Source organism: Aegilops tauschii, chromosome 7 (genome assembly GCF_002575655.3).
Source record: "Aegilops tauschii subsp. strangulata cultivar AL8/78 chromosome 7, Aet v6.0, whole genome shotgun sequence".
Lineage (NCBI taxonomy): Eukaryota > Viridiplantae > Streptophyta > Magnoliopsida > Poales > Poaceae > Aegilops > Aegilops tauschii.
Genome location: NC_053041.3, coordinates 293728739 through 293755764, shown reverse-complemented (window position 1 = coordinate 293755764; position 27026 = coordinate 293728739).

The following is a 27026-nucleotide window of genomic DNA, read 5'->3' as shown; positions in this document are numbered from 1 at the left end:
TTTTATCCCATGTAGGGCAGGTTTGGGTATATGCTTCTCACAAACTGGAGCTTCTCACAACAAGCATGATGGTTTTCGGTAGGGAACGTGCCTCCTTTGGGGACGAAACGATATCCATTGCCTCTTATTGCTTTCAAATTTTTTTCTCATGTCAACATAGAACAACAGGAGTGTTGTGTGAATTTTTGTGATTTTTCGGGGTTCGTTTGGACATTTTTATGCATTAACTAAGTTTTCAATGCATTTATGTGCATAATTCAAATTTGAACTACCTGCACATGCTCCAGTGCATATAATTTGGTTGAAAATCAAATCTGCGTCCTTGGGTGCATGCTTAGGTCCCATGCAAGAAATGGGAATGAATTTCAAACACCAGGGCACCATTGATTGCCGGCAAAACATTTAGATGCCTGGTTTTTAAATTCTAGTAAATCCAAAATTCTGTTAACCATTGACGTGACGCCATGTGTCTTGGTTTTAATGGCTGTAGGAGGTGCCGTGCGGACAGCTGCTTGACCTTGACTGAACGGGAGGCGTGCGAGCACCGTCCGGTGTGCAGGCTGACCGAGAGGCGAGCAAGCTGTCCTCGAGTGCGCAGGCTCACCGAGAAGCGTGCGAGCTATATGCCGTGCAGGCTCACTCGAAAGCAAGCCGTTTGACTTCCATGGCCGCCCGCCTTGCTCGCATCCTCTCCATTAATGGCGCCCAAGCCACAGTTTAATTCGCTTTTTAAATATAAATCACTCATCGCAAACGTTTTAGTTAGAACACCCGTATGCAAACCGGGAGCTTCCCTGGGAAGCCAAGAGAAAATGTGCCGAGCAGGATTTCTGCAGCTCTTGATCGCAAATGATTTAGATAGAACACCCGTATGCAAAGTGAGAGCAGCTCCGGATTTGTTCATCCCTTCAACGCAAACGGTTGTTTTGGATGACCCGTGTGCAACCATGTACAAACAATTTGGAAAGATTTGCATCTGTCATATTGGGTATGTTGCCATTTGTCAAACTAGAAAGATTTACATTTGTTGATCTAGTAACGTTGCCATTTGTCAATCCTTGTAACACTGTGACTTGTCAAAATATGCAACTAGAAATCATTAGCACTATGTAATTTTTGCAACTAAAATTCAGTAATTAAGCATAGATTTCATTCATAGATTAAGCAGTCGTTCTTAATTTTTACAAACAGTTCAACTCAACAACTGAACCGACCAAACTTCTTCCCAATTGTTGCCAACCACGTACTGAAATAGCTAGTTCAACTATATATACTAGCTAATTTTAAGTACGTTGTATAGTTCGACCACACATCTATAGTCAGATGAACTGAACAAAATAGCCCCTAAATACTACTACTACCATGGAGGGGCTTTGTGCTACTTCCGATAGCCTCTCCTCTGCCGAGCACGCTCAGTAAGAGGCAGAGGAGAAGGAGGAGCCTACCGATGAGCTGGACAAATGCAATACGGTGCCTGCCGCTGCTGCACGTTCAACGACGCTCGCCAGCTCGAACGCCCACTGCTGCTCCAGACGATCCCTCTCGAAGCAGCCGGACTGCTCATAGATCTCCTGATTCCTCGCCTCTGCGTTGGTGCGTGCTGCGGCCACGGTTGCGGTAAGGCTCTTTGCATGCTCGACGAGGCGATCCTCCTCCTCCCGCAGGAACTCGATGTAGCACGCAAGGTCGCTGACGCACGTGCGGGCCTCCACCTCTGCCTCCCTCCTTGAGCGGCGGTGGTAGAGCGGGCGATGATCCCGGCGGTCGACGGTGGGCTAGCAGCCACGGTGGCCGACGATGGGGTGGCGGCCACGACCACCACCTCCCGCCTTCGGGCCGCGGTGGCGGAGCGGGTGATGGCCACGGTGGCCGGCAGTGGGGTGGCGGCCACGATGACCACCTCCCGCCTTCGGGCCGCGGCGGCGGAGCGGGAGATGGCCCTGGCCTTTGACGATGATGTGGCGGCAACGGCGGCCGGCAACAGCTGCCGACAGGCAGCGGCGGCGAAGCATGTGGTGGGTGTTCCACGCACACCCAACAGGGACGCCACGCGCACTACACTACGCCGGGGACTGCGCCGCCGCCGCGGTGTAGCCTCCCAGCTGGAGCTGTCCTCTAATGATGGCGGAGTGGATGAGCGACAACGACAGACCGGTGCCATTGGTGATTGTGGGACAAGCAGACGAGATAAGCTACAGGGAGGGAGGGGAAAATGCGACACAGGACTCGCCGGCCGTGAGGGTTTTTATAGCAGGCCGGCAAGCAATGGGATTTTGGGGGATTTCACCGAGTCGGGTGGGAAGCTTGCGTGGGAACAGGCTCACCGACAATTCATTAGCGCCACAGTTTGGCCAAAAGAACGCCCCCACGCGCTGCGCAAGCTTGCGTTGTAAGCCGTCTGCGGCAGCGGGGTGACAAGACGTGCGAGAGGAGGACGAGAGGACATGTACACATACAGTTAATAAAAAAACGTTTGCGATTTAATTACCTACTATACCACCGTCTTGGTTTATAAGTAGGATTTAACTAATAAAATACGAATGCATGTCGCCATAGATTATATCATTGGAGTCGTATTTGAACATAGTATCCATCTATAAAAATTTTGTAACATGCATTAACACTTTTTGGTTAAATTTAGGGTTATACACCAGCAAGCGTTTGCCAGCAATACACACGGCTTATTCCATCACAAACAACTCTGATGGATCAACTGTCTGCCACGTATCGCACACGCAACTCTAATGTGATTCGTGCTTGATGTCTCTGACATCGCTCGCACAGTTCGTCTTATTTGCCACGTATCACTGTGTCGTCCTTTGCTCCCGTCCCTCGGCAAGCTCTGCTCGCCGTTAGGTGCCGCGGCACGCTCTGTCGCGTCTGTCGGCGCGCTCGGCTTGTGGACAGCTTTTCCTTGAGGCGACCGTGGAGCGCTCTGCTGGCGTCCCTCCGCGCGCGCTCTGCCAGTGGTTGGGCGTGCGCACGATCACGTTGGGGGGCTCCATATGCATGCAGTTGCGCCGCGCGCGTTGCCACGCGATGCAGTTACACATGGCACGATGGAGTTACGCGCTGCAAATTAGAACTGCCATCAGGGCCTGCCGATATTCCTAGCCGTCCGGCTTCCCCTTTAATTCCTGCGGCCAGTATAACCTTAGTCTCTTCAACCTTTCGAGCGCGCTCCACAACACAACAAACACACCCACGATGACAAATAGAGAGAGGATGTCCGGCAGCGCTCCAATGGAGTTCGGCGAGCATAGAGTGGAGACCCACGCGAGGGAAACGGATCTCTCGGTGGTGTACACCATCGACCCGACCGTGGTGGACGACTACATCAACAACATTGAGCGGTTGCTTGTTGGAGACAAGTACAAGGTGGTCGGCATCGACCTCCAGTACACCGCCGGTCGTCTCGGCATAGATCAGAAGTTTGCCGTCGCCCAATTGTGCGTGCACCATCATGTCCTCATCTACCACTACTGCATGGCCACAGAGCCTTGCGACCGTTTCAACAGGTTTGTCAATAGCACTGACTACAAGTTCGCCATGGTGGATACCACCAACGATGTAAAAGCGCTCAGTGTTACGGGCTTGGCCTACAAGAACCTTGTCGAAATCCGTGACCACTACACGGTCAGGGGCAGCACAAAGAAGGACTTAATCGCAAACAGTTAATTGAACTGAACCGAATGCCCTTAATCGCACACGCAACTAAAACCTGAACCGTGTTTGATGCATCCGTCATCGCAAATGTTTTACACATTTCTAACAGTTTTCATACAACACCGTTTGCGATTATTGCATGGCACACAGTTTCCTGAAGGGTCTCTGATCGTAGTGTTGCGTTAGCAGCATCTTGCAGTAGTGCCTACTCCTGCTTTGGTGGATTGATGGTGGAAAAGATGGTGGTCAGCGCAGCACGGTTGCCTGGTAGGGTTGCCTTGGGGCAAGAACGGCTACGCGCGTATTTGTGTGAGGGTATGAACTAGACAATTAACTAACCAACCCCTTGTACGGTCGCCATGGGCCTCCTTTTATAGATAAAGGGGTCACCAAAGTGGAAAATCAGTTATTATGCACTGATTAGATAGCAAACAGTGTTATCATACCTAACTCTGCATGCTGACAGAGCACATTAAATGCGCCACTCAACGTCACATCACAGCTCGCCCGGCAGGCCCTGCCGGGCTGTTTTGCCAGCTTCGCGCCTGCTTGCTTGACACGTCCCAGTACGGGTGTCATATGGAGGTGTTTGTTGTAGGAAGTGGCTGCCATGTGGAAAATAGCAGCCACTTAGTCTCTTTGTGGCTTGACACCGCACTGATTGACGACTTGGGTTGGTTGTGAGGTGGAACGGTAGCGTGGCTTGCCTCCGCTAGCCCCGGCAGGCCTGCCGGGACGACTTGGGAGCTTGCTTCCAGGGCAAACCCAACCTTGCCAGGCTCGCCTGCCCGGCATGGGAGGTTCTCTCCTTAGTGATAACTTGCTCTTCTGGCTCTTCTTGGTCTTCCTGGTCTGTACTTGGATCCTTCAAAGGACTGGTCTCTTGTGCTTCGATCTAATCTTGGTGTTGTGATCCTGTTCTCATGCCTATGCACAGTGTGGGCAACGGACCCAGGGTTTGTTGCACCGACAGAAGCCCCCGGGCCTGGCCCGAACGTGATGCCGGGTGTCGTCGGGGTAGGCCCTAACCAGTGCACAGGCTGGGCGTAGAAGCAGCTGGCCCCTTGAGATCTTCTTTGCTTCTTCATTAACTTGAGTCCGCGCCAGTTTCCGATTTTTCCGTGCGTCGCGTAAAGCCAATTGCGGTGGGGCCACTCTTGTAATGGCCCGTGAATGACTTTAACACACGGGGGAGTAACTGCCAATTCACTCTTCCCACCAAGCCCTTATCCTCAGCCACGTATGATGCATGCATCGCGTGGGGTAGGTAACGGAGGCGCGTGGTGCGGGAGAGCATCTAGGCAGGGGCCCGGTCTTCTTGAATTGGTGGAGGAGGGCGGTGGTTACCCGTTGAGGGATCGGCTCACTTCCCTGACCCACCTATAAAAGGAGGGGGAGGGGAGGAGCAGAGGCATTCATCCTCGCATCCCTTGTCCTTCATCTTCTGCTTTCTCCTGGATACACTAAGAAGGAGAGCCCGGGGCCAGGCCCTGGGTCCTAGCTTAGAGTTTCGCATGAGCCTCAGGGGGGCGCTCGGGCAGCGCGGCGGTAGCACTGGATGTGGCGACTCTGGTGCGCTCGTCGCCAGGTCGCCTGTAGCTTCAATTCTAGTGAGAGGCGATACAAACGACACCACGCTGTGGCCCACAATGGGCACAGGGCGCGGTAGTTGGCCGTGGCCTATTTCCCCTCCCCTTGCGGCGTTGGAGGGAGGCCGCAGAAAGGGTTCACCATTGGTAAAGGCGGATCTGACCCCCCCAGGCACTGCCCGTCCGGTGTGTGGTACAACTGCTCGTCCTCATACATGCTTCCTTAACATGTGGTGGCTCCTGATCTTCGGGCCGTCGGGGACGACCATGCTCTCCGTGGGACTACCCAGAGAGCATGGCGCCCGATGCAGCTGCCATGATGGGGTCTTCGGGCGGCAGCGGTACGGAAGGTAGCGGCAGCCCACGACGCGTTAAGAACGGGGACGACTGTTCCGATGAGTAGTGTTTGCTAGTGACTCCGCCTCTCCTATCTGGGCCTCTGGCAGCGTCACCATCCGCACCTGCCCTCTGGTTTCATCCTCCTAGCTGGGAAGCGGTGCCGTCCTGATCCTGGGGAGGCACCGAATCCCAGCCAGGCCTGCCTCCTACCTCCTTAGTCCCCCCCTGTGATTTCCTGAAGAAGATGGACAAGGGCAAAGGGCATCACGGGGCACTTATCTTTTTTTCAATCTTAAATCCGTAGGCACTTGCCAAATTTTAGTTCAAATAATGTAATCTCTTGAATCCATGTATGTGTCATGTAAGGTCTATACTAGTTTGATCAACATATTAATGAAAAAGATGAACCTTGTTGGGGACTCGTGCATGTATATGTCCATGCAGAGGTGGAATGCCTCTATATTCTTAAATAAATGAGTTTCCCCCGACAGGCTATCCTGCCGGTACCCTATATTTTTTGGCGGGGAGTTAAGCCTACCGGGCACAAATTGTGACGAGGGACCAGCCCCCCGCCAATCTTTTTTCATCAAAGGCCACTTCGACCATCCTGACCGAAGCAACGTTCACGTAAAGGGATGGGAGCACACTAGTTTCAAAAAATGGCGAGATTCTCTTATGGACAAGTCTTTGCTTACAGAAAACGTATGGATAAGAGATATAACTTATCTGTTTGGCTTGCCGGAGATCGCAGTGTTGGCTCATCTTTCCCGCTTCCCCTAGAGGTCATGTTTTTGGCAGGAACCTGCAGTTTTATGCAGATGGAAATGATGCCAGATGCGATCTTATCTACATGAACATGCGATGCTCATGAAATTCTTATGCATGCATGCAACTTGTTTGGGGACCCCCAACACTTCATTTATTTCTCTCTTGCTCAGGGTCTACGTCTGGCTTTGTACAAGGGGTTACATGCAACTGAGGCAAGGCCTGTACAAAAGGGTGGCTGCCGGGCAGGGTCCGACAGCCGCGCCTTATGGGTAGAACTTACGGAGATGCTCAATATTCCATGAGTTTTGCAAATGAATGCCATCTCCGGTCTCCAGACGGACTGCACCGGGTCTGGTGACTTGTACTACCCGGTAAGGGCTTTCCCACTTCGGCGTCAACTTGTTTGCACCCTTGGCGGACTGAACGCGCCTAAGGACAAGGTCGCCTTCCTCAAAACACCAGGCAAGAACCCTGCGGCTGTTATAGATGCAGGGCTTGCTGGTAGCATGTAGCATGTGTAGCAGCCCGGAGACGGTTCTCCTCGAGAAGCACAGCTTCGTCATGCCGGTGCTGATCCTGGGCTACTTCATAGTAGGCAAGCAACGGAGGAGACCCGTAAATGAGTTCCGTGGGGCTAACTGCTTCTGCCCCATAGACTAGGGAGAAGGGAGTCTTCCCGGTAGCTCGATTTGCTGTCGTTTCGAGGGACTAAAGAACTACCAGCAGCTCAACGATCCATCGCCTGCCACACTTCTGCAGCATATCAAATGTTCTTGTCTTGAGTCCTCGCAACACTTCAGTGTTCGCCCTCTCAGCTTGACCATTGCTTCCGGGATGTGCAATAGAGGCAAAAGAGATCTTGCTTCCGAGGGCATGAACGTATTGCATGAAGGCGCGGCTCGTGAACTGGGTGCCGTTGTCGGTGATGATCCGGGCAGGGACCCCGGAGCGACACACCAATCCTTTCAAGAACTTGATAGCTGACTGAGCAGTCACCTTTCTCACGGCATCAATTCCAGCCACTTTGTAAACTTGTCGATGGCAACGAACAAGAATTCAAAGCCCCCGGCAGCTCGGGTGAAAGGGCTGAGGATATCGAGCCCCCAGGCCAAAAACGGCCATGTCAAAGGGATTGTTTGAAGAGCTTGTGTAGGCAGATGGATGTTCTTGCAATGGAACTGGCAGGCTTCACACTTGGTGACTAGCTCGACCGCATCTTGGAGGGCTGTGGGCCAACAGAATCCTTGCTGGAATGCTTTCCCAACTAATGCCCTTGATCCAATTTGAGAGCCGCACATGCCTTTGTGTATTTTCGTGAGCAGTTCCTTTCCTTCTTCCTGGTAGATGCACTTCAATTTCACACCATTGGGCCTCCTTATGTATAGAGTGTCATCGACAAACTGATAGATACTGGCCCTCCGAGCTACTCTTTCAGCTTCCTCTTCCTCATCGGGAAGTTCTCCAGTTTGGAGGAAATGGACTATGTGCCATGCCCATGTTGGAGCCTTGGGCTTGGCAACAAGGACTAGCGGCACCTCCTCATCTGCGGGAGCGCGTTCCTTGACTGCGGGGACCAGTGGCCCGGCAGGAGGGCGCAGCCCGGCAATTGATGGGGAGTTGTTTCCGGCAGGGTCCCTACCAGGAGCCCCGGGAGGCTCCGGGAGAGGCTTACCGGAGTCCAACTTCCTCCTTTTTCGGGCCATTGTTGCCAGGGATACAAAGGGCTAAGTAAGATGGAGAACAAAAGTTCCTGGTTCCACAGGAAGTTTTTGCACATCACACTTCTTCAGATGATCAGCTATGTTGTTTTCCGCATGGGGTACGTGCTCTGTTTGCAATCCGTCAAAGCACTCCTCCAATCTTCTCACTTGCTCAACGTATGCCTCCATCAATGGGCTTTGGTAATCTTTGTTGACTTGTCTCACCACAAGTTATGAATCTCCTTGAATGATCAGTTTCTTGATTCCTAATTATGTGGCAATCCTGAGCCCGGCAAGGAGCCCTTCATACTCTGCTGTATTGTTGGTTGGCTCCTCCCGAGGAAAGTGCATCTGGACGACGTACTTCAAGTGCTCCCCAGTGGGAGCAACGAGAAGCACGCCAGCCTCTGCACCTTGCAGGAAAATGCACCATCGAAATACATGATCGATTCTTGAGGCGCTTCCTTGCCGGGGGTAACTGTTTCCAGCAGTTCTTCATCAAGGGTTGGCGTCCATTCTGCAATAAACTCTACCAGTGCCCTGCTCTGAATTGTCGATGCGCTCTCAAATTTTAGGCCAAAGCTGGATAACTCCAAAGCCCACTCCACTATTCTGCCGGTAGCCTCAGGGTTTCGTAGTATCCTTTGAAGTGGAAAACGGGTGACAACCGTGATCTCATGGGCTTGGAAGTAGTGGTGCTGTTTCTTTGAGGCCATGATGAGGCCAAAAATCAACTTTTGCACACCATAGTACCTCGATCTGGCTCTCTGTAACAGGGAACTGACGAAGTACACTGGGCGCTACACCACTATCTTCCTTACCGCGTCCTTGGGGTTGCCCCTGCTTTCGTGCTCCTCTCTGTCCCGATCCTCGTCTGGTCCTGCCAGAATTTTCTCACTCTCTTTTTCCTCTACTTCCCGCTGTGCCACTAGGGCTGCACTAACCACTTGATTAGTTGCCGCTAAGTATAGTAGCAACGGCTCTTGTGGTTTGGGAGCAACCAAAGTAAGCATAGAGGACAAGTAGGTCTTCAAATCTTGTAATGTTGCGTCTGCTTCCGGGGTCCACTTCATGGGCCCTGCCTTCTTCAAAATTTTGAAGAACGGCAGGGCATGCTCAGCAAACTTGGAGATGAATCTGCTAAGTGCAGCAACGCACCTTATCAAACGCCTCACATCTTTGACTATCCTGGGTGCCTGGATCTGCTTGATAGCCTTGATCTTGTCGGGGTTGGCTTCGATCCCACGAGGGGACACGAAGAACCCAAGTAGCTTGTCGGAGGGAACGCCAAACACACACTTCTCCGGATTTAGCTTCAAATTGATCTAGTGCAGATTAGCAAATCTCTCCTCCAAATCCTAGATGAGGGTTGATCTGTCCTTGGTCTTGACCACAATATATTCCATATAAGCCTCAATGTTTCTATGCAACTATGGTTCAAAACCAATCTAGACTGCTCTTGCAAAAGTGGACCCATCACTCTTTAACCCGAAAGGCATGCGCACGAAACAGTACGTACCACATGGGGTGATGAATGAGGTCTGCTCTTCGTCTTCCTTGGACATGAAGATCTGATGATATCCAGAGTATGCATCCAGAAAAGAGAGGAAATCACAACCAAAGTGGAGTCCACAATCTGGTCGATGCGAGCCAAGGGAAATGGGTCCTTCGGGCAAGCCTTGTTGAGATCTGTGAAATTTATGCAAAGCTTCCATTTCCCGTTAGCCTTGCGTACGACCACTGGGTTTGCTAACCATGTGGGATGCAGTACTCCTCTGACCAGACCAGCTGCCTCAAGCTTCTTAATCTCGTCGGTGATGAACTGTTGCCTCTCCAAGGCCTTCTTTCGAACCTTCTTCTTGACGGGTCGGGCATGTGGGCAGACAACAAGGTGGTGCTCGATTACCTCCCTGGGAACACCGGGGATATCAGATGGTTGCCAGGCAAACACATCGATATTCGCCCACAGGAAGCCAACGAGTGCGCTTTCCTATTTGTCATCTGGCGTTGATAGTGAAGGTACCATCAACGCCAGCCAGCCGTACCGGGACCTTTTTCACATGTGGTGCAGCAACCTTGGATCTCTTGCTGTTGGAACTCTCCGGCAAGTCGTCAACAGGCGCAACACACTCCGACGAGGTACTTCTCCCGGATTCCTTGCTGGTGTCCCTGCTATACTTCTTCTTTCCTTTATTTTCCTTGGCGGGAACTGCTGCTGCTGCGGCCTCTGCCGCGACCGCGTCCCGATACATATTATCCATGCAAATGATTGTGTGTTTCCCGTCTGACAGAATGGAAATGACTCCTATGGGCCTGGAATCTTCAAAGTGTTGTAGGCATAGTGGGATGCCACCATGAATTTTGCCAGAGCTAGGCGTCCAAGGATCCCATTGGCCGCAGGGGGAGGTCGACCACATCAAATACAACGTTCTCAGTCTGATAGTTCAATTCTCCCCAAATGTCACTGGCAACGTGATATTCCCCTTAGGACGACTCCTGCCTGGATTGACTCCTTGAAATGTGCCCGTGACCGTGACCTTTAGTTCTTCCTCTGCTATCTGAAGCTTGCTGATAACCTTTTGGGAAATCAGATTCAACCCGACCCACCGTCAACCAACATCTTTGTGACTTTGAGGATGTGAATTGTTGGTGATACCAACAATGGCAAACACCCAACCGCGATAGTGCGGTCAAGATGGTCCTCTCCATCAAAGATGATGGGCGTGCGTGGCCATTTGAGCGGCTTCCGAGATTCTGCCGCTAGCTCGATGGCATTGACCTCATGCGCCCACCGTTTAAGTTGGTGGTGAGAGGAGTGCAAAGATGCATCCCCGTCAATGCACAGGGCGTCAGTGGCCTTCTGGACTTCCTGCTCGCTGGTTTCCTCTTCATGCCCTCCATCACTCTCATCATCGCAACCTTCCTTCTCTCGGCCCCTGGCGGGTTTTCCTTGGTTCCAAAGAGCCTTGCCGGGGCGATTTGCTCCACCGCCTCGGCCCTTCCTGCCAGTGGCATTCTGACCTTTTTCCTTATCACGCTTCTCATATTCAGCCCTCTACCTCTTGACGAGCTGCTCAACCTGATGACACTTTTGGAGGTCGTGGCCTTTGGTCTGATGAATCTTGCAGTACGGCCCATCGCCCTTCCCAGCCTTCTCTGCAGTCGCAGCCTCCCGGCAGTAAGCGCACACGACAACTTCCTTGCCGGGGGCTTCGGCCTTAGCCTTCTGGCTGGTACTAGGCATGCCCAATCCTTCGACAATCATCACTACCTTATCCTTGTGCCTCTTGTTGCACTTCTTGTTCTTCTTCTGACTGGTGGATTCGTTGTCATCCTCTGAGTCGATGTCGATGCATTCTTCCTCTCCAGGGAGTTTCCTTCCCTCCTCCACCCGAGCGCATTTATCCACCAAGGTGTAAAGCTCCTTCACAGTCTTGGGCAACCAAACATTCATCTTGGAACGTATCCTACGGTTGTGCAGATTTGATTGGAAGGCAGCTATCACAGCCGCCGGGTGGATATTTGGGATATTCTGTGGACTCTGCTGAATCTATGCAAATACTGGCGTAGAGTCTCTCCTTCTTTCTGTTGGAGAAGCTGCAAGTCGCTGGGCTATCCTGGTTCTTGATGGCCGCCCGTGAAGGCGCCAATGAAGTCACGGCACAGGTCAGCCCAAGTTGAAATGGAGTTCTCAAACATGTGCATCAGCCAAGACCTCTCATTGGACTTGAGTGCCAAAGTGAACTAGTTGGCGGACACCTTCTCATCTCTTCCCCCGGCAGCCTAAACAGCGATGGTGTAGATGCTCAAGAACTCTGCCGGGTTTAGCCTCCCATCATACTTCTTGGGTATCTCTTGCTTGAACGTGTGAGTGGATGGCTAGCGGACGTGCCGCAGCTCACGGGTGAAAGTAGGGCACCCAATCTCGAAAGGAAGGCACCCGCTACCCTCGACTGCAGACTCGTCGATGTCGGGGCCATCACACCCATCGGTCCGACGGTGGTCGTTGCGGCGTCGCTCGACGACGACGCGTGCGCCTTCCATCCGCTTGTCCTCCGGGGCTCGACGTTGGCTTTGACGTGCTCGAGGGTCAGAGGAGGCCATCAAGACATCGTTGGGTTCTTGATTCCGTGGCTCCCGCGCTGATTGCCGTGGTGGGGACTGCATAGTGGGGGTGGCCCCTTCCGTACAGCCAACAGCGCGAGCCGCTGTCGTCGCCTCGGGAGGCCGTGGCGGGCCAACTCGCTGTGAGCCCCCAGCCTCGGCGAAGCCAATCAAACTCTGAATGGTGGCTCGCCACTCATCCATCTGATCGGCTGCTGGCGGGAACCTCAACAGCAGCTGGGCCCGCGCCATGGCCTCCGTAGCGGTGCTTGGCATTGGTGATGATGATGTAGACCGCATCGTCGCCCGACTTCTGATGGTGCCGCCGGCGACTGCGATGCGCCCTCACTGTTGTGAACCAGCCGCTTGGATGGCATGTTGACGCGGTGAAGGCGCTTGAGGGCCAGTGGCTCCATTGGGCACGTTGGCTGGGCCAACCCACTCCGGGGGAGGCGCGCGCCCTGCGGTTGCACCCGTGACGGGGGCGGCCGGAGGGTGGCGATTCACCCCTGACCGGGTGCCACCACTACGGCTGTGCCCTTCGGCGAGGGGAAGAGGTGGAGTGGTGGCATGGTTTGCCTCCACTAGCCCGGCAGGCCTGCCGGGACAATCTGGAAGCTTGCTTCTGGGGCAAACCCAACCTTGCCAGGCTCGCCTGCCCGGCAATGGAGGTTCTCTCCTTAGCGATAAGTCGCTCTTCTGGCTCTTCCTGGTCTTCCTGATCTGTACTTGGATCCTTCAAAGGACTGGTCTCTTGTTCTTCGATCTGATCTTGGTGCTGTGATTGTGTTCTCGTGCCTGTGCACAGTGTTGATCAAGAAGAAGCCAACGTTCGAGGATGTTGAGGACGAAGAAGAAGATGACACCGTGGGGAATTATGATTCAGACTGATACACATGGCGAAGATGTTGACGCTGCTGTTGCGGATGATGATTACATTGCTTTTGTCGTATTTGCCTGTCAGAAGACGTTTTTTTATCTACTATGTGAAATTGTGTTTGCTATGACAACTGAAACCTGATGAACATGTTGTTTAGTATTTTGCTGTGAGAACATCACTTGTTATGTATGCTGATTTGTGTTTGGTGATTGTATGACAACTAAAACATGATGACATTGTTGTTTAGTTGTACTCATATTTGGCTGTGAAACTTGAATTTGATGACATAGTTTGCTGTTGGAATGCAATTTGCTCGACGTCTTCGAATGACAACAAAGCTGACCCGACAGGCCTCTGCTATTTATTTATTTATATGAGCAAAAGGGGATACCCCCTGATTTCCGTTAATAGAAATCATTAGATGTTCACAACACTACGCCCAGCCTGCTACACAGGTTTCATTCATTACTAGTTTCAGCAAAGTGCTCATGTCGTAGCCACTGAATACATCATGAGTGCTACATACACTTCAAATAAAGAGACAATCATCCTACAGAGCAAATCGATTTTGCCCATTATCTTCACAAGCTCTTTCATCTCCTCATTGCTGCCAAGGCCGTTCAGCAGCTGTTGCTTGGCCATGATCAGAGGAACTGCATCTTTAACCTTCTGCTCTGCATCTTCCTCTTCTGCCATTCCTTCAGTTACTTGTCCAACACCCCAACCTGCTGGTATTGGGATTCCTCGGCTAACCAAATAATCAACGTAGTTGCATTCCCCCACATCAGCACCTTCCCAGAAATACAACTCACACGAATCTTCCCTTTTCTGGACGAATCAAATTGGAAGATCATCAACCAAACTATTAAAAAAATCAGCAACTGAAAGCAGCAGAACAACACTTAAACATATTATTACCCCATGATTCATGCATTTGTAGAAGACTCGGCCAGGGTTGCGGATTGTGGTTGAGACGCGACGGATGACTCTGCGTGATTTGCTGCAGTGGCACCACACCAACGGCAGCGGGTTGCGATGAGCAATCGGCTGCGGTGCGCGTGCCGGCGGGGGTGTGATGAGACCCACAGGCGATGGTACGGGTGGCGACTTGGCGCATATCTGGTTGTTGCCTGCTGAAGAGCAGGTGGACGAGCAGCCAGCGGACATGGTTGCTGCAGTCAGAGCTTCAGATGCTAGGCAGAGTAAGTAGAGAAGAGGAGAAGCGAACATTGGATATGTTAGTTTCATTACTTGCAGAGTAGCATAGCACCATATATAGTCATGGTCTAGGTTTGGATTCGAACCAGCTACAGGAGGGACCTCCTTATTTTGCGAAAAAAATTATTTCTCCACCTGACAGCTTGGAGCCACCGGCTGTATCTTCGCACGGAAGGAAGTGCCTCCTTGTTTTGTGAAAAAAATTATTCATCCCGTTGACAGCTGGGACCCGTCAGATTTGGTGATTGACTTGTGGGCCTACTAAGCGGACGTGTACGCACGGCTTTGTCAACTTAATCAACAAATGATTCTAGCAGCTGGACCGTTGGATGTTAATCCAACAGCCGTGCTCCTTCTTCAACCTCTGTTCTTGCTCCTGTCTCCCGTGGGCGGCACCGCGGCTGTGCTGCCGCGCACCCGAACCAGTGAAGTTTCCCACTCCTCTCCATCTGCAACTCCACTGCCCCGTCTTCCCCATCTCCGGGTCGTTACAGTCTGGGTGCGCTCGGCATGGTGTGGTCAACGTGGTCAACAACCGAGAGTCATCGGAAGATGACTGTATGTGAGAGGCTGACAGTGGGGACGCACCACACCCATGGACGCATGCATGCAACGGAACGCGGCGAGGTCAACGTGGTCAACGAACAACTTCCATCGGCAGTATACTTTACATGGAGAGTCTCAGCTGGGTCCACAGCCGCAACAAGTAAGTGCCTCCTTCTTATGCGGAAAATAATGATTCCTCCAACTGACAGCAGGGACCCACTGGACGGGCCACCGTATTTTGCGAAAAAAACGTTTGCCCCTGACTGCTGGGACCCACCTGACGGGCCACCGTATTTTGCGAAAAAACGTCCCCCCCGTTGTCAGCTCGGACCCACCGGAAGTGCCTCCTTCTTACGCACAAAAAAATGAATACTCCCCCGGCTAGCTGGGACCCACCTTGGTGGGAGGTTGACTTGTGGGCCTACTAAGTTGACGGGGACGAAGGGCTTTGTCAATTAGTCAATATGAACGATTCTAGCTCCAGTGACCGTACGATGTCCATCCAACGGCCGTAGTGCTTCTTCAACCTCTGGTCTTCTTGGTCCAGCCGCCCAAAGCAGCGCCGGTTGTGCCGCATGCTCCTGCCTCCCATGGCCGGTTGTGCTGCCGCGGAGGCCTCACCGCCCTACTATTCCCACCGCTGGCCAGGCCCTGCGGCGACGGTAGCCTCACACTGCAGCCGAACCAGTGAACCCTCGTACTCCTCTCCGCGCGGGCTTCCACTGCCGCGTCTTCCCCGGCTTCGCGTTGGCCCCTTCCTATGCCTCGCCGTCGTCCACCGCCGTGGTGCTCTCCGCGCGGCGTGGTCAACATGGTCAAGGAATGACTTCCATCAGAAGAGTACTGTACGTGGAGAGGCTGACAGCTGGGTCCATGGCCACAGCACAGTTTTTTTGTGATTTGCCAAGTAAGTCGCTTTGTCAGACCTTTTGGGATGCAAATCTTTCAAGACGAGGAGAGCTTTCATTCGGCTGGCCGAGAAAATGGCCCATCAGTAATGAGAAATGGGCTGTACATTTTTAAAACACATCAAACCGGCAATTAGTTTCAAATATCTTTTTTTTTTCATTTCGAGATTTCAAATTACATCAATTTTTATGCGTGGAGAATTTGTTGGAGTTTATATTGATATACATTTATTTTTCAAATCAGTTTGAATGTGAGTCGAAATTTCAGGATTAAAAACAGTTCGGACCGCACCGAAATATGCAAAATTGCATATAATTTTTTAACCGTGGCCACAATATGGGCTGTAATGCTAACAAAAAGAATATGGGCTCCAAAAAAACCCTTAATAATTAGCAAATGGGCTGTAAATTATTAGAAATAATGGTAGATGGGTTGTATGCTGTTTTCCACTGATTTGAGGCTTTCCTAAAAAAAAGGTTGACGCACAAGAAGTGACTGTTTGATGGCCATCCAACGGCCGTCGTGCTTCTTCAATCTCTGCTCTTCCTGCTCCAGCCGCTCAAACAAGCTCCGGCAGGACTGCCTGCTCCCTCCTCCCCGCGGCCGGCTCTGCTGCCGCGCAGGCCTCACTGCCCCATCGTACTCCCATCGCTGGCCTAGCCATCCCTCTACTCACCCACACCTGCTGTTATTCTCCGGCGACGGCAGACGAACCAGTAAACCCTCGTACAGTCGTACTCCCCTCCGCGTGGGAAACAACTGCCGAGTCTTCCCTGCCTCTGTGTCGTTCCCTTCCTAGGCCTCGCCGTCGTCCACCGCCCTGGTGCTCTCGGCGCGGCCTGGTCAACATGGTCAACGACCGACATGCATCTGAAGTGGACTGTACGTGGAGAGGCCGACAGCTGGGTCCACGGCCGCACACAAGGAAATGCCTCCTTATTACGCGCAAAATAATGATTCCTCCACCTGACATCAGGGACCCACTGAAAGGGCCTCTGTATTTCGCGAAAAAAACATTGCCACCGCTGACAGCTCGGACCCACCAGTTATATCTTCGCACGCAAGGAAGTGCCTCCTTATTACGCACAAAAAAATGAATACTCTCCCTGTTAGCTGGGACCCAGTATAGTGGCAGGCTGACTTGTGGGCCTACTAAGTTGACGGGGACGGAGGGCTTTGTCAACTTAGTCAATATGCACGATTCTAGCTCCAGTGACCGTACGATGTCCATCCAATGGCCGTAGTGCTTCTTCAACCTCTGGTCTTCTTGCTCCAGCCTCCCAAACCAGCGCCGGTCGTGCCTCGTGCTCCTGCCTCCCGTGGCCGGCTGCGATGCGGCGGAGGCCTCACCGCCCCTACTACTCCCACCGCTGACCAGGCCATCCCTCTACTCACCCACACCCCCTGTTATTCTGCGGCGATGGCAGCCTCACACCGTAGCGAACCAGTGAACCCTCGTACTCCTCTACGCGTGGGCATCCACTGCCGCGTCTTCCCCGGCTCCGCGTCGTCTCCTTCCTAGGCCTCGCCGTCGTCCACCGCCCTGGTGCTCTCGGCGCGGCGTGGTCAACGTGGTCAAGGAACGGCTTCCACCGGACGTGGACTGTACGTGGAGAGGCTGATAGCTAGGTCCACGGCCGCAGTAAGGAAGTGCCTCCTTATTACGTGCAAAATAATTATTCCTCCACCTGACAGCGGGGACCCACCGGACGGGCCACCGTATTTTGTGAAAAAACATTTGCCCCTGACTGCTGGGACCCACCAGCTACATCTTCGCACGCAAGGAAGTGTGTCCAGGCAAAAAAAAGGATTCGCCCCCTGACTGCTGGGACCCACCAGCTACATCTTCGCAGGCAAGGAAGTGCCTGACAGTCGGGACCCACCTGGTCGAAGCGTATGTAGCGTTGTCATTCTGGTCGCGAACGTGTACGTACATATATACTGGTGGATGTAGAGGCGCGCACGTAGCATGTACACGTACGTACAGCGGCCAGGGTGCAAGAAAGAAAATACGGCCACATATGTGTACATACGGGCGGGGTCTCGAACGCCTACTCGCGCATACGTACGGCCAGGGCTCGTGTACATGGCAGGGTCGGAATGGGGAAACAGCGTCGTCGTCGTGTTCATGGGGAGGTAACGGAATGCGTCGTGTTCATGCGGAGGGGTGTGGCGTACCGCAAAACAGAGGAAACGGACCTCCTACGGTCGAAACGGGGGTCCTATTGATCGGGAGGAGTGTGGCGTACCGCAAAACGGAGGAAACGGACCTCCTACGGTTGAAACGGGGGTCCTGTTGATCGGGAGGGGTGTGGCGTACCGCAAAACGGAGGAAACGGACCTCCTACGGTCGAAACGAGGGTCCTGTTGATCGGGAGGGGTGTGGCGTATCGCAAAACGGACGAAACGGACCTCCTACGGTCGAAACGGGGGTCCTGTTGGTCGGGAGGGGTGTGGCGTGCCGCAAAACGGACGAAACGGACCTCCTACGGTCGAAACGGGGGTCCTGTTCATCGGGAGGGATGTGGCGTACCCCAAAACGGGACTCCACGGGATACTGTTCATCTGCACCGTCGACCTCCTCCAGCCTCCACGGGCTCCTGTTCATCTAGCCTCCACCACGCGCTACTCCACCGGCTACTGTTCAACCACCCGTCCACGGGCACCCCTCCACCGTCTACTGTTCATCCAGCCCTCCACACCACGGGGTCCTGTTCAACCACCCCTCCACGGGCACCCCTCCACCGTCTACTGTTCATCCAGCCCTCCACCACACCACGGGGTCCTGTTCATCCAGAGGCAACGCCACCGCTCACTGTTCATCCAAACCCCCCCGCAACGCTCACTGTTCATCCCAGAGGCAGCATCGATCGGCTTTGGTTAGCAGCAGTAGCGAAGGAATCGCTCGATCGGGTTCAGTTAACAGCCATCGATCGATCGCTCGGGTTCAGTAACGCGTAGCCTGCAGTGCAATCGCTCGGGTTCAGTTAGAGCCCAACGCCTTGCTCGGGTTCAGTTAGAGCCAATGCGTCACACACACGCGCGTACGTGTACGAGAGAAACGCGCATCGCTCGGCCCTCGACCTCCCACCGTAACCGGGAACTCCCTGAAATTTTCCTCGCCCTCGCTTCTACCACAGTTTTTCGTCATGGATGGCCCAAAGAATGTCATGCAGCTGCGTCTCCGGCCCGCCCAGGACAAAAAGCCCATTTTCTGTCATGATTTTTTGTCATAGAAGTAGGAGCCCACCACATCTATGATGGTACCGGGTTTTGTCACAATTATCGTCATAGAAGTGTCATATGTATGTTAGAAAAAAAATTCGTTCGGCCCAAAATGTCAGAGATGTGTCTTTTTTTTGTAGTGTATATATCAATCTTTACCACTCGACCATTTCGGGACTCCTCGTCATGTATGTGATCTCATCCGGGACTCCGAACAACATTCGGCAACCAAATCAGAAAACTCATATAATATTATATCGTCAACGAACGTTAAGCGTGCGGACCCTATGGGTTCGAGAACTATGTAGACATGACCGAGACACCTCTCTGGTCAATAACCAATAGTGGGACCTAGATGCCCATATTGGCTCCTACATATTCTATGAAGATATTTATCGGTCGAACCGTTATGACAACATATGTAATTTACTTTGTCTATCGTATGTTACTTGCCCGAGATTCGATCGTCGGTATATTTATACCTAGTTCAATCTCGTTACCGGCAAGTCTCTTTACTTGTTCCGTAATACATGACCTCGTGACCAACTCCTTAGTTGCTTGCAAGCTTATGATGTGTATTACCGAGAGGGCCCAGAGATACCTCTCCGATACTCGGAGCGAAAAATCCTAATCTTGATCTATGCCAACTCAACAAACACTTTTGGAGATACCTGTAGAGCATCTTTATAATCACCCAGTTACGTTATGACATTTGATAGTACACAAGGCGTTCCTCCGGTATCCGGGAGTTGCATAATCTCATAGTCGAAGGAATATGTATTTGACATGAAGAAAGCAATAGCAATAAAACTGAACGATCATTATGCTAAGCTAACGAATGTGTCTTGTCCATCACATCATTTTCCTAATGATGTGATCTTGTTATAAAATGACAACTCATGTCAATGGTTAGGGAACCTTAACCATCTTTGATCAATGATCTAGTCTAGTAGAGGCTCACTAGGGACAAAATGTTTGTTTATGTATTCACACATGTATTAAGGTTTCCGATCAATACAATTCTTGCATGAATAATAAACCTTTATCATGAATAAGGAAATATCAAATAACAACCTTATTATTGCCTCTAGGGCATATTTCCTTGAGTCCCCCACTTGCACTAGAGTCAATAATCCAGTTCACATCGCCATGTGATTAACACCAAGAGTTCACATCGTCATGTGATTAACACCCATAGTTCACATTGCCATGTGACCAACACTCAAGGGTTTACTAGAATCAATAATCTAGTTCACATCACCATGTGATTAACATCCAAAGAGTACTAAGGTGTCATTATGTTTTGCTTGTGAGAGAAGTTTAGTCAACGGGTCTGCTACATTGAGATCCGTATGTATTTTACAAATTTCTATGTCTACAATGCTATGCATGGAGCTAATCTAGCTAATTCCTCCCACTTTCAATATGTATCCAGATTGAGACTCAGAGTCATCTGAATTGGTGTCAAAGCTTGCATCAATGTAACCCTTTTAGAACGAACTCTTTATCACCTCCATAACCGAGAAACATTTCCTTAGTCCACTTAGGTAACTAAGGATAATTTTTAACCGTTGTCTGGTGATCTACTCCTGGATCACTATTGTACCCCCTTGTCAAACTCGTGGCAAGGTACACAATAGGTCTGGTACACAGCATGGCATACTTTATAGAACCTATGGTTGACGCATAGGGAATGACTTCCATTCTCTTTCTATCTTCTGCTGTGGTCGAGCTTTGAGTCTTACTCAACTTCACACCTTGTAACATAGGCAAGAACCCTTTCTTTGACTGATCCATTTTGAACTTCTTCAAAAATTTATCAAGGTATGTGTTTTGAAAGTCCTATTAAGCGTCTCGATCTATCTCTATAGATCTTGATGCCCAATATGTAAGCAGCTTCACCGAGGTCTTTCATTGAAAAACACTTATTCAAGTATCCTTTTATGCTATTCAGAAATTCTGTATCATTTCCAATAAATAATATGGCATCTACATATAAAATCAGAAATGCTATAGAGCTCCCACTCACTTTCTTGTAAATACAGGCTTCACCGAAAGTCTGTATAAAACCATATGCTTTGATAACCTCATCAAAGCATATATTCTAACTCCAAGATGCTTGCACCAGTCCATAGATGGATCGCTGGAGCTTGCACACTTTGTTAGCACCTTTAGGATCGACAAAACCTTCTAGTTGCATCATATACAACTCTTTTTTAAGAAATCCATTAAAGAATGCAGTTTTGACATCCATTTGCCAAATTTCATAATCATAAAATGCGGCAATTGCTAACATGATTCAGATGGACTTAAGCATCACTACGGGTGAGAAAGTCTCATCGTAGTCAACCCCTTGAACTTGTCGAAAACCTTTTTGCGACAAGTCGAGCTTTGTAGATAGTGATATTAGCATCAGCGTTTGTCTTCTCTTCAAGATACATTTATTTTCAATGGCTTACCGATCATCGGGCAAGTCCACCAAAGTCCACACTTTGTTCTCATACATGGATCCTATCTCAGATTTCATGGTCTCAGGCCATCTATCGGAATCTGGGCTCATCATTGCTTCTTCATAGTTTCTAGGTTCGCCATGGTCTAATAACATGACTTCCAGGACATGATTACCGAACCACTCTGGTGCGGAACATGCTCTGTTTGACTTACGAAGTCCAGTAGTAACTTGACACGAAGTTTCATGATCATCATCATTAGCTTCCTCTATAGTTGGTGTAGGCATCACGGGAACGGATTTCTCTAATGTGCTACTCTCCAATTCGAAAGAAGGTACAATTACCTCATCAAGTTCTACTTTCCTCCCATTCACTTCTTTCGAGAGACCCCTTCTCTAGAAATGTTCCATTCTTGGCAACAAAGATCTTGCCTTCGAATCTGTAGTAGAAGGTGTACCCAATTGTTTCCTTAGGGTATCCTATGAAGACGCACTTCTCTGATTTGGGTTCAAGCTTATCAGGCTGAAGCCTTTTGACATAAGTGTCGCAACCCCAAACTTTAAGAAACAATAGCTTAGGTTTCTTGCCAAACCACAGTTCATACGGTTGCGTCTCAATGGATTTAGACGGTGCCCTATTTAACGTGAATGCAACTGTCTCTAATGCATAATCGCAAAACGATAGTGATAAATTGGTAAGAGACATCATAGATCGCACCATATCTAATAAAGTACTACTACGATGTTCGGACACACCATTACATTGTGGTGTTCCAGGTGGCGTGAGTTGTCAAACTATTCCACATTGTTTTAAATGAAGGCCAAACTCGTAACTCAAATATTTGCCTCCGTGATCAGATCGTAGAAACTTTATTTTCTTGTTAGGATGATTCTCCACTTCACTCTGAAATTCGTTGAACTTTTCAAATGTTTTAGACTTGTGTTTCATTAAGTATATATACCCATATCTGCTCAAATCATCTGTGGAGGTCAAAAAATAATGATACCCGCTGCGTGCCTCAACACTCATTGGACCGCATACATCGGTATCTATTATTTCCAATAAGTCATTGGCTCGCCCCATTGTTCCGGAGAACAGAGTTTTAGTCATCTTGCCCATGAGGCATGGTTCACACGTATCAAACGATTCATAATCAAGTGATTCCAAAAGTCCATCTGCATCGAGTTTCTTCATGCGCTTTACACCAATATGACCTAAACGACAGTGCCACAAGTATGTTGCACTATCATTATCAACTTTGCATCTTTTGGCATCAATATGATGAATATGTGTATCACTACGATCGAGATTTAATAAACCATTTACACTAGGTGTATGACCATAGAAGGTTTTATTCATGTAAATAGAACAACAATTATAAGGAATAAATATATTGCAATAAACATGATCAATTCATATTCATGCTCAACGCAAACACCAAATAACATTTATTTAGGTTCCACACTAATCCCCGAAGGTAGCTGGAGTGTGCGATGGTGATCATATGAACCTTGGAATCATTTCCAACACACATCGTCACCTTGCCCTTAACTAATGTCAGTTTATTCTGCAACTCCTATTTTGAGTTACTAATCTTAGCAACCGAACCGGTATCAAATACCCAGGGGTTACTACGAACACTAGTAAGGTACACATCAATAGCATGTATATCAAAATATACTTTTGTTCACTTTGCCATCCTTCTTATCCGCCAAGTGTTTGGGGCAGTTCCGCTTCCAGTGAATATTCCCTTTGAAGTAGAAGCACTCAGTTTCAGGCTTGGGTCCATCTTTGGGCTTCTTCTCAGGAGTGGCAACTTGCTTGCCATTCTTCTTGAAGTTCCCTTTCTTTCCCTTGCCCTTTTGTCTTGAAACTAGTGGTCTTTTTAACCATCAACACTTGATGCTCTTTCTTGATTTCTACCTTCGCTGATTTCAGCATCGCAAGAGCTCGGGAATTGTTTTCATCATCCCTTGCATATTATTGTTCATCACGATGTTCTAGTAGCTTGGTGATAGTGACTAGGGAACTCTGTCAATGACTCATTTATCTGGAAGATTAACTCCCACTTAATTCAAGTGATTGTAGTTCCCCAGACATTCTGAGTATATGCTCACTAGCTGAGCTATTCTCCTCCATCTTGTAGGCAAAGTACTTGTCCGAGGTCTCATACCTCTCACCACGGGCATGACCCTGAAATACCAATTTCAGCTCTTGGAACATCTCATATGTTTCATGGCGTTCAAAACATTTTTGAAGTCTCGGTTCTAAGCCGTAAAGTAGGGCGCACTAAACTATCAAGTAGTCATCATATTGAGCTTGCAAAACGTTCATAACGTTTGTATCTGCTCCTGCAACAGGTTTCTCACCTAGCGGTGCATCAAGGACATAATTCTTGTATGTAGCAATGAGAATAATCCTCAAATCAGGGACACAGTCCGCATCATTGCTACTATCATCTTTCAACTTACTTTTCTCTAGGAACATATAAAAAAAATATAGGAGCTACATTGCGAGCTATTGATCTACAACATACATATGCAAAACTATTACGACTAAGTTCATGATAAATTATGTTCAATTAATGAAATTACTAATGAAATCCCACCTAAATAGACATCCCTTAAATCATCAAAGTGATAAGTGATCCAAATCAACTAACCAATGTCCGATCATCATGTGAGATGGGGTAGTCATCATTGGTGAACATCTCTGTGTTGATCATATCTACTATATGACTCACGCTCGGCCTTTTGGTCTCTAGTGTTCCAAGGCCATGTCTGTACATACTAGGCTCGTCAAGTTTAACCCAAGTATTCCACTTGTGGAAAACTGTCTTACACCCGTTGTATGTGAACGTAGAGTCTATCACACCCGATGATCACGTGTTGTCTCAACACGATGAACTATAGCAACGGTGCATACACAGGGAAACACTTTTATCTTGAAATTTAGGGAGGGATCATCTTATAATGCTACTGACGTACTAAGCAAAATAAGATGCATAATAGATAAACATCACATGCAAGCAAATATGTGACATGATATGGCCATCATCATCTCATGCTTTTGATCTCCATCTCCAAGGCATCATCGTGATCTCCATCATCATCGGCTCGACACCTTGATCTCCATCGTAGCGTCTGTAGGGTAACGTAGTAATTTCAAAAAAATTCCTACGCACACGCAAGATCATGGTGATGCATAGCAATGAGAGGGGAGAGTGTTGTCCACGTACCCTCGTAGACCGACAGCGGAAGCGTTATCACAACGCGGTTGATGTAGTCGTACGTCTTCACGATCCGACCGATCAAGTACCGAACGCACGGCACCTCTGAAGTTCTACACACGTTCAGCTCGATGACGTCCCACGAACTCCGATCCAGCCGAGTGTTGAGGGAGAGTTTCGTCAGCACGACGGCGTGGTGACGATGATGATGTTCCACCGACGCAGGGCTTCGCCTAAGCTCCGCGACGGTATTATCGAGGTGTAATCTGGTGGAGGGGGGGCACCGCACACGGCTAAAATATCGTATATCAAGTGTGTTCTTAGGTGCCCCCCTGCCCCCGTATATAAAGGAGCAAGGGGGAGGCCGGCTGCCCTTGGCACGCCAAGGAGAGAGGGGGAGTCCTCCTCCTAGTAGGAGTAGGACTCCCCTTTCCTAGTGCTACTAGGAAAAGAAGGGGGGAAGGAAAGAGAGGGAGAGGGAGAGGGAAAGGGAAAGGGAAAGGGGGCTGCGCCCCCCTCTCCTAGTCCAACTAGGACTCCCCTTGGGAGGAGGCGCGCCACCTCATTGCTGCTGCCCTCTCTCTCCCCTCAAGGCCCACCAAGGCCCAATACTTCCCTGGGGGGTTCCGGTAACCCTCCGGCACTCCGGTTTAATCCGAAACTTTTCCGGAACACTTCCGGTGTCCGAATATAGTCGTCCAATATATCAATCTTAATGTCTCCACCATTTCGAGACTCCTCGTCATGTCCGTGATCACATCCGGGACTCCGAACAACCTTCGGTACATCAAAACATATAAACTCATAATATAACTGTCATCGTAACTTTAAGCGTGCAGACCCTTTGGGTTCGAGAACTGTGTAGACATGACCGAGACACCTCTCTGGTCAATAACCAATAGCGGGACCTGGATGCCCATATTGGCTCCCACATATTCTACGAAGATCTTTATCGGTCAGACCGCATAACAACATACGTTGTTCCCTTTGTCATCGGTATGTTACTTGCCCGAGATTCGATCGTCGGTATCTCGATACCTAGTTCAATCTCGTTACCGGCAAGTCTCTTTACTCGTTCCGTAATACATCATCCCGCAACTAACTCATTAGTCACAATGCTTGCAAGGCTTATAGTGATGTGCATTACCGAGTGGGCCCAGAGATACCTCTCCGACAATCGGAGTGACAAATCCTAATCTCGAAATACGCCAACCCAACAAGTACCTTTGGAGACACCTGTAGAGCACCTTTATAATCACCCAGTTACGTTGTGACGTTTGGTAGCACACAAAGTGTTCCTCCGGTAAATGGGAGTTGCATTATCTCATAGTCATAGGAACATGTATAAGTCATGAAGAAAGCAATACCAACATACTAAACGATCGGGTGCTAAGCTAACGAAATGGGTCAAGTCAATCACGTCATTCTCCTAATGAGGTGATCCTGTTAATCAAATGACAACTCATGTCTATGGCTAGGAAACATAACCATCTTTGATTAACGAGCTAGTCAAGTAGAGGCATACTAGTGACACTCTGTTTGTCTATGTATTCACACATGTATTATGTTTCCGGTTAATACAATTCTAGCATGAATAATAAACATTTATCATGATATAAGGAAATATATAATACTTTATTATTGCCTCTAGGGCATATTTCCTTCAGTCTCCCACTTGCACTAGAGTCAATAATCTAGTTCACATCGCCATGTGATTTAACATCAATAATTCACATCACCATGTGATTAACACCCATAGTTCACATCTCTATGTGACCAACGCTCAAAGGGTTTACTAGAGTCAATAATCTAGTTCACATCGCTATGTGATTAACACCCAAAGAGTACTAAGGTGTGATCATGTTTTGATTGTGAGATAATTTTAGTCAACGGGTCTGTCACATTCAGATCCGTAAGTATTTTGCAAATTTCTATGTCTACAATGCTCTGCACGGAGCTACTCTAGCTAACTGCTCCCACTTTCAATATGTATCTAGACCGAGACTTAGAGTCATCTAGATTTAGTGTCAAAACTTGCATCGACGTAACCCTTTACGACGAACCTTTGGTCACTTCCATAATCGAGAAACATTTCCTTATTCCACTAAGGATAACTTTGACCGCTGTCCAGTGATCTACTCCTAGATCACTATTGTACTCCCTTGCTAAAATCAGTGTAGGGTATACGATAGATCTGGTAGACAGCATGGCATACTTTATAGAACCTATGGCCAAGGCATAGGGAATGACTTTCATTCTCTTTCTATCTTCTGCCGTGGTCGGGCTTTGAGTCTTACTCAATTTCACACCATGTAACACAGGCAAGAAACTCTTTTCTTTGACTGTTCTATTTTGAACTACTTCAAAATCTTGTTAAGGTATGTACTCTTTGAAAAACTTATC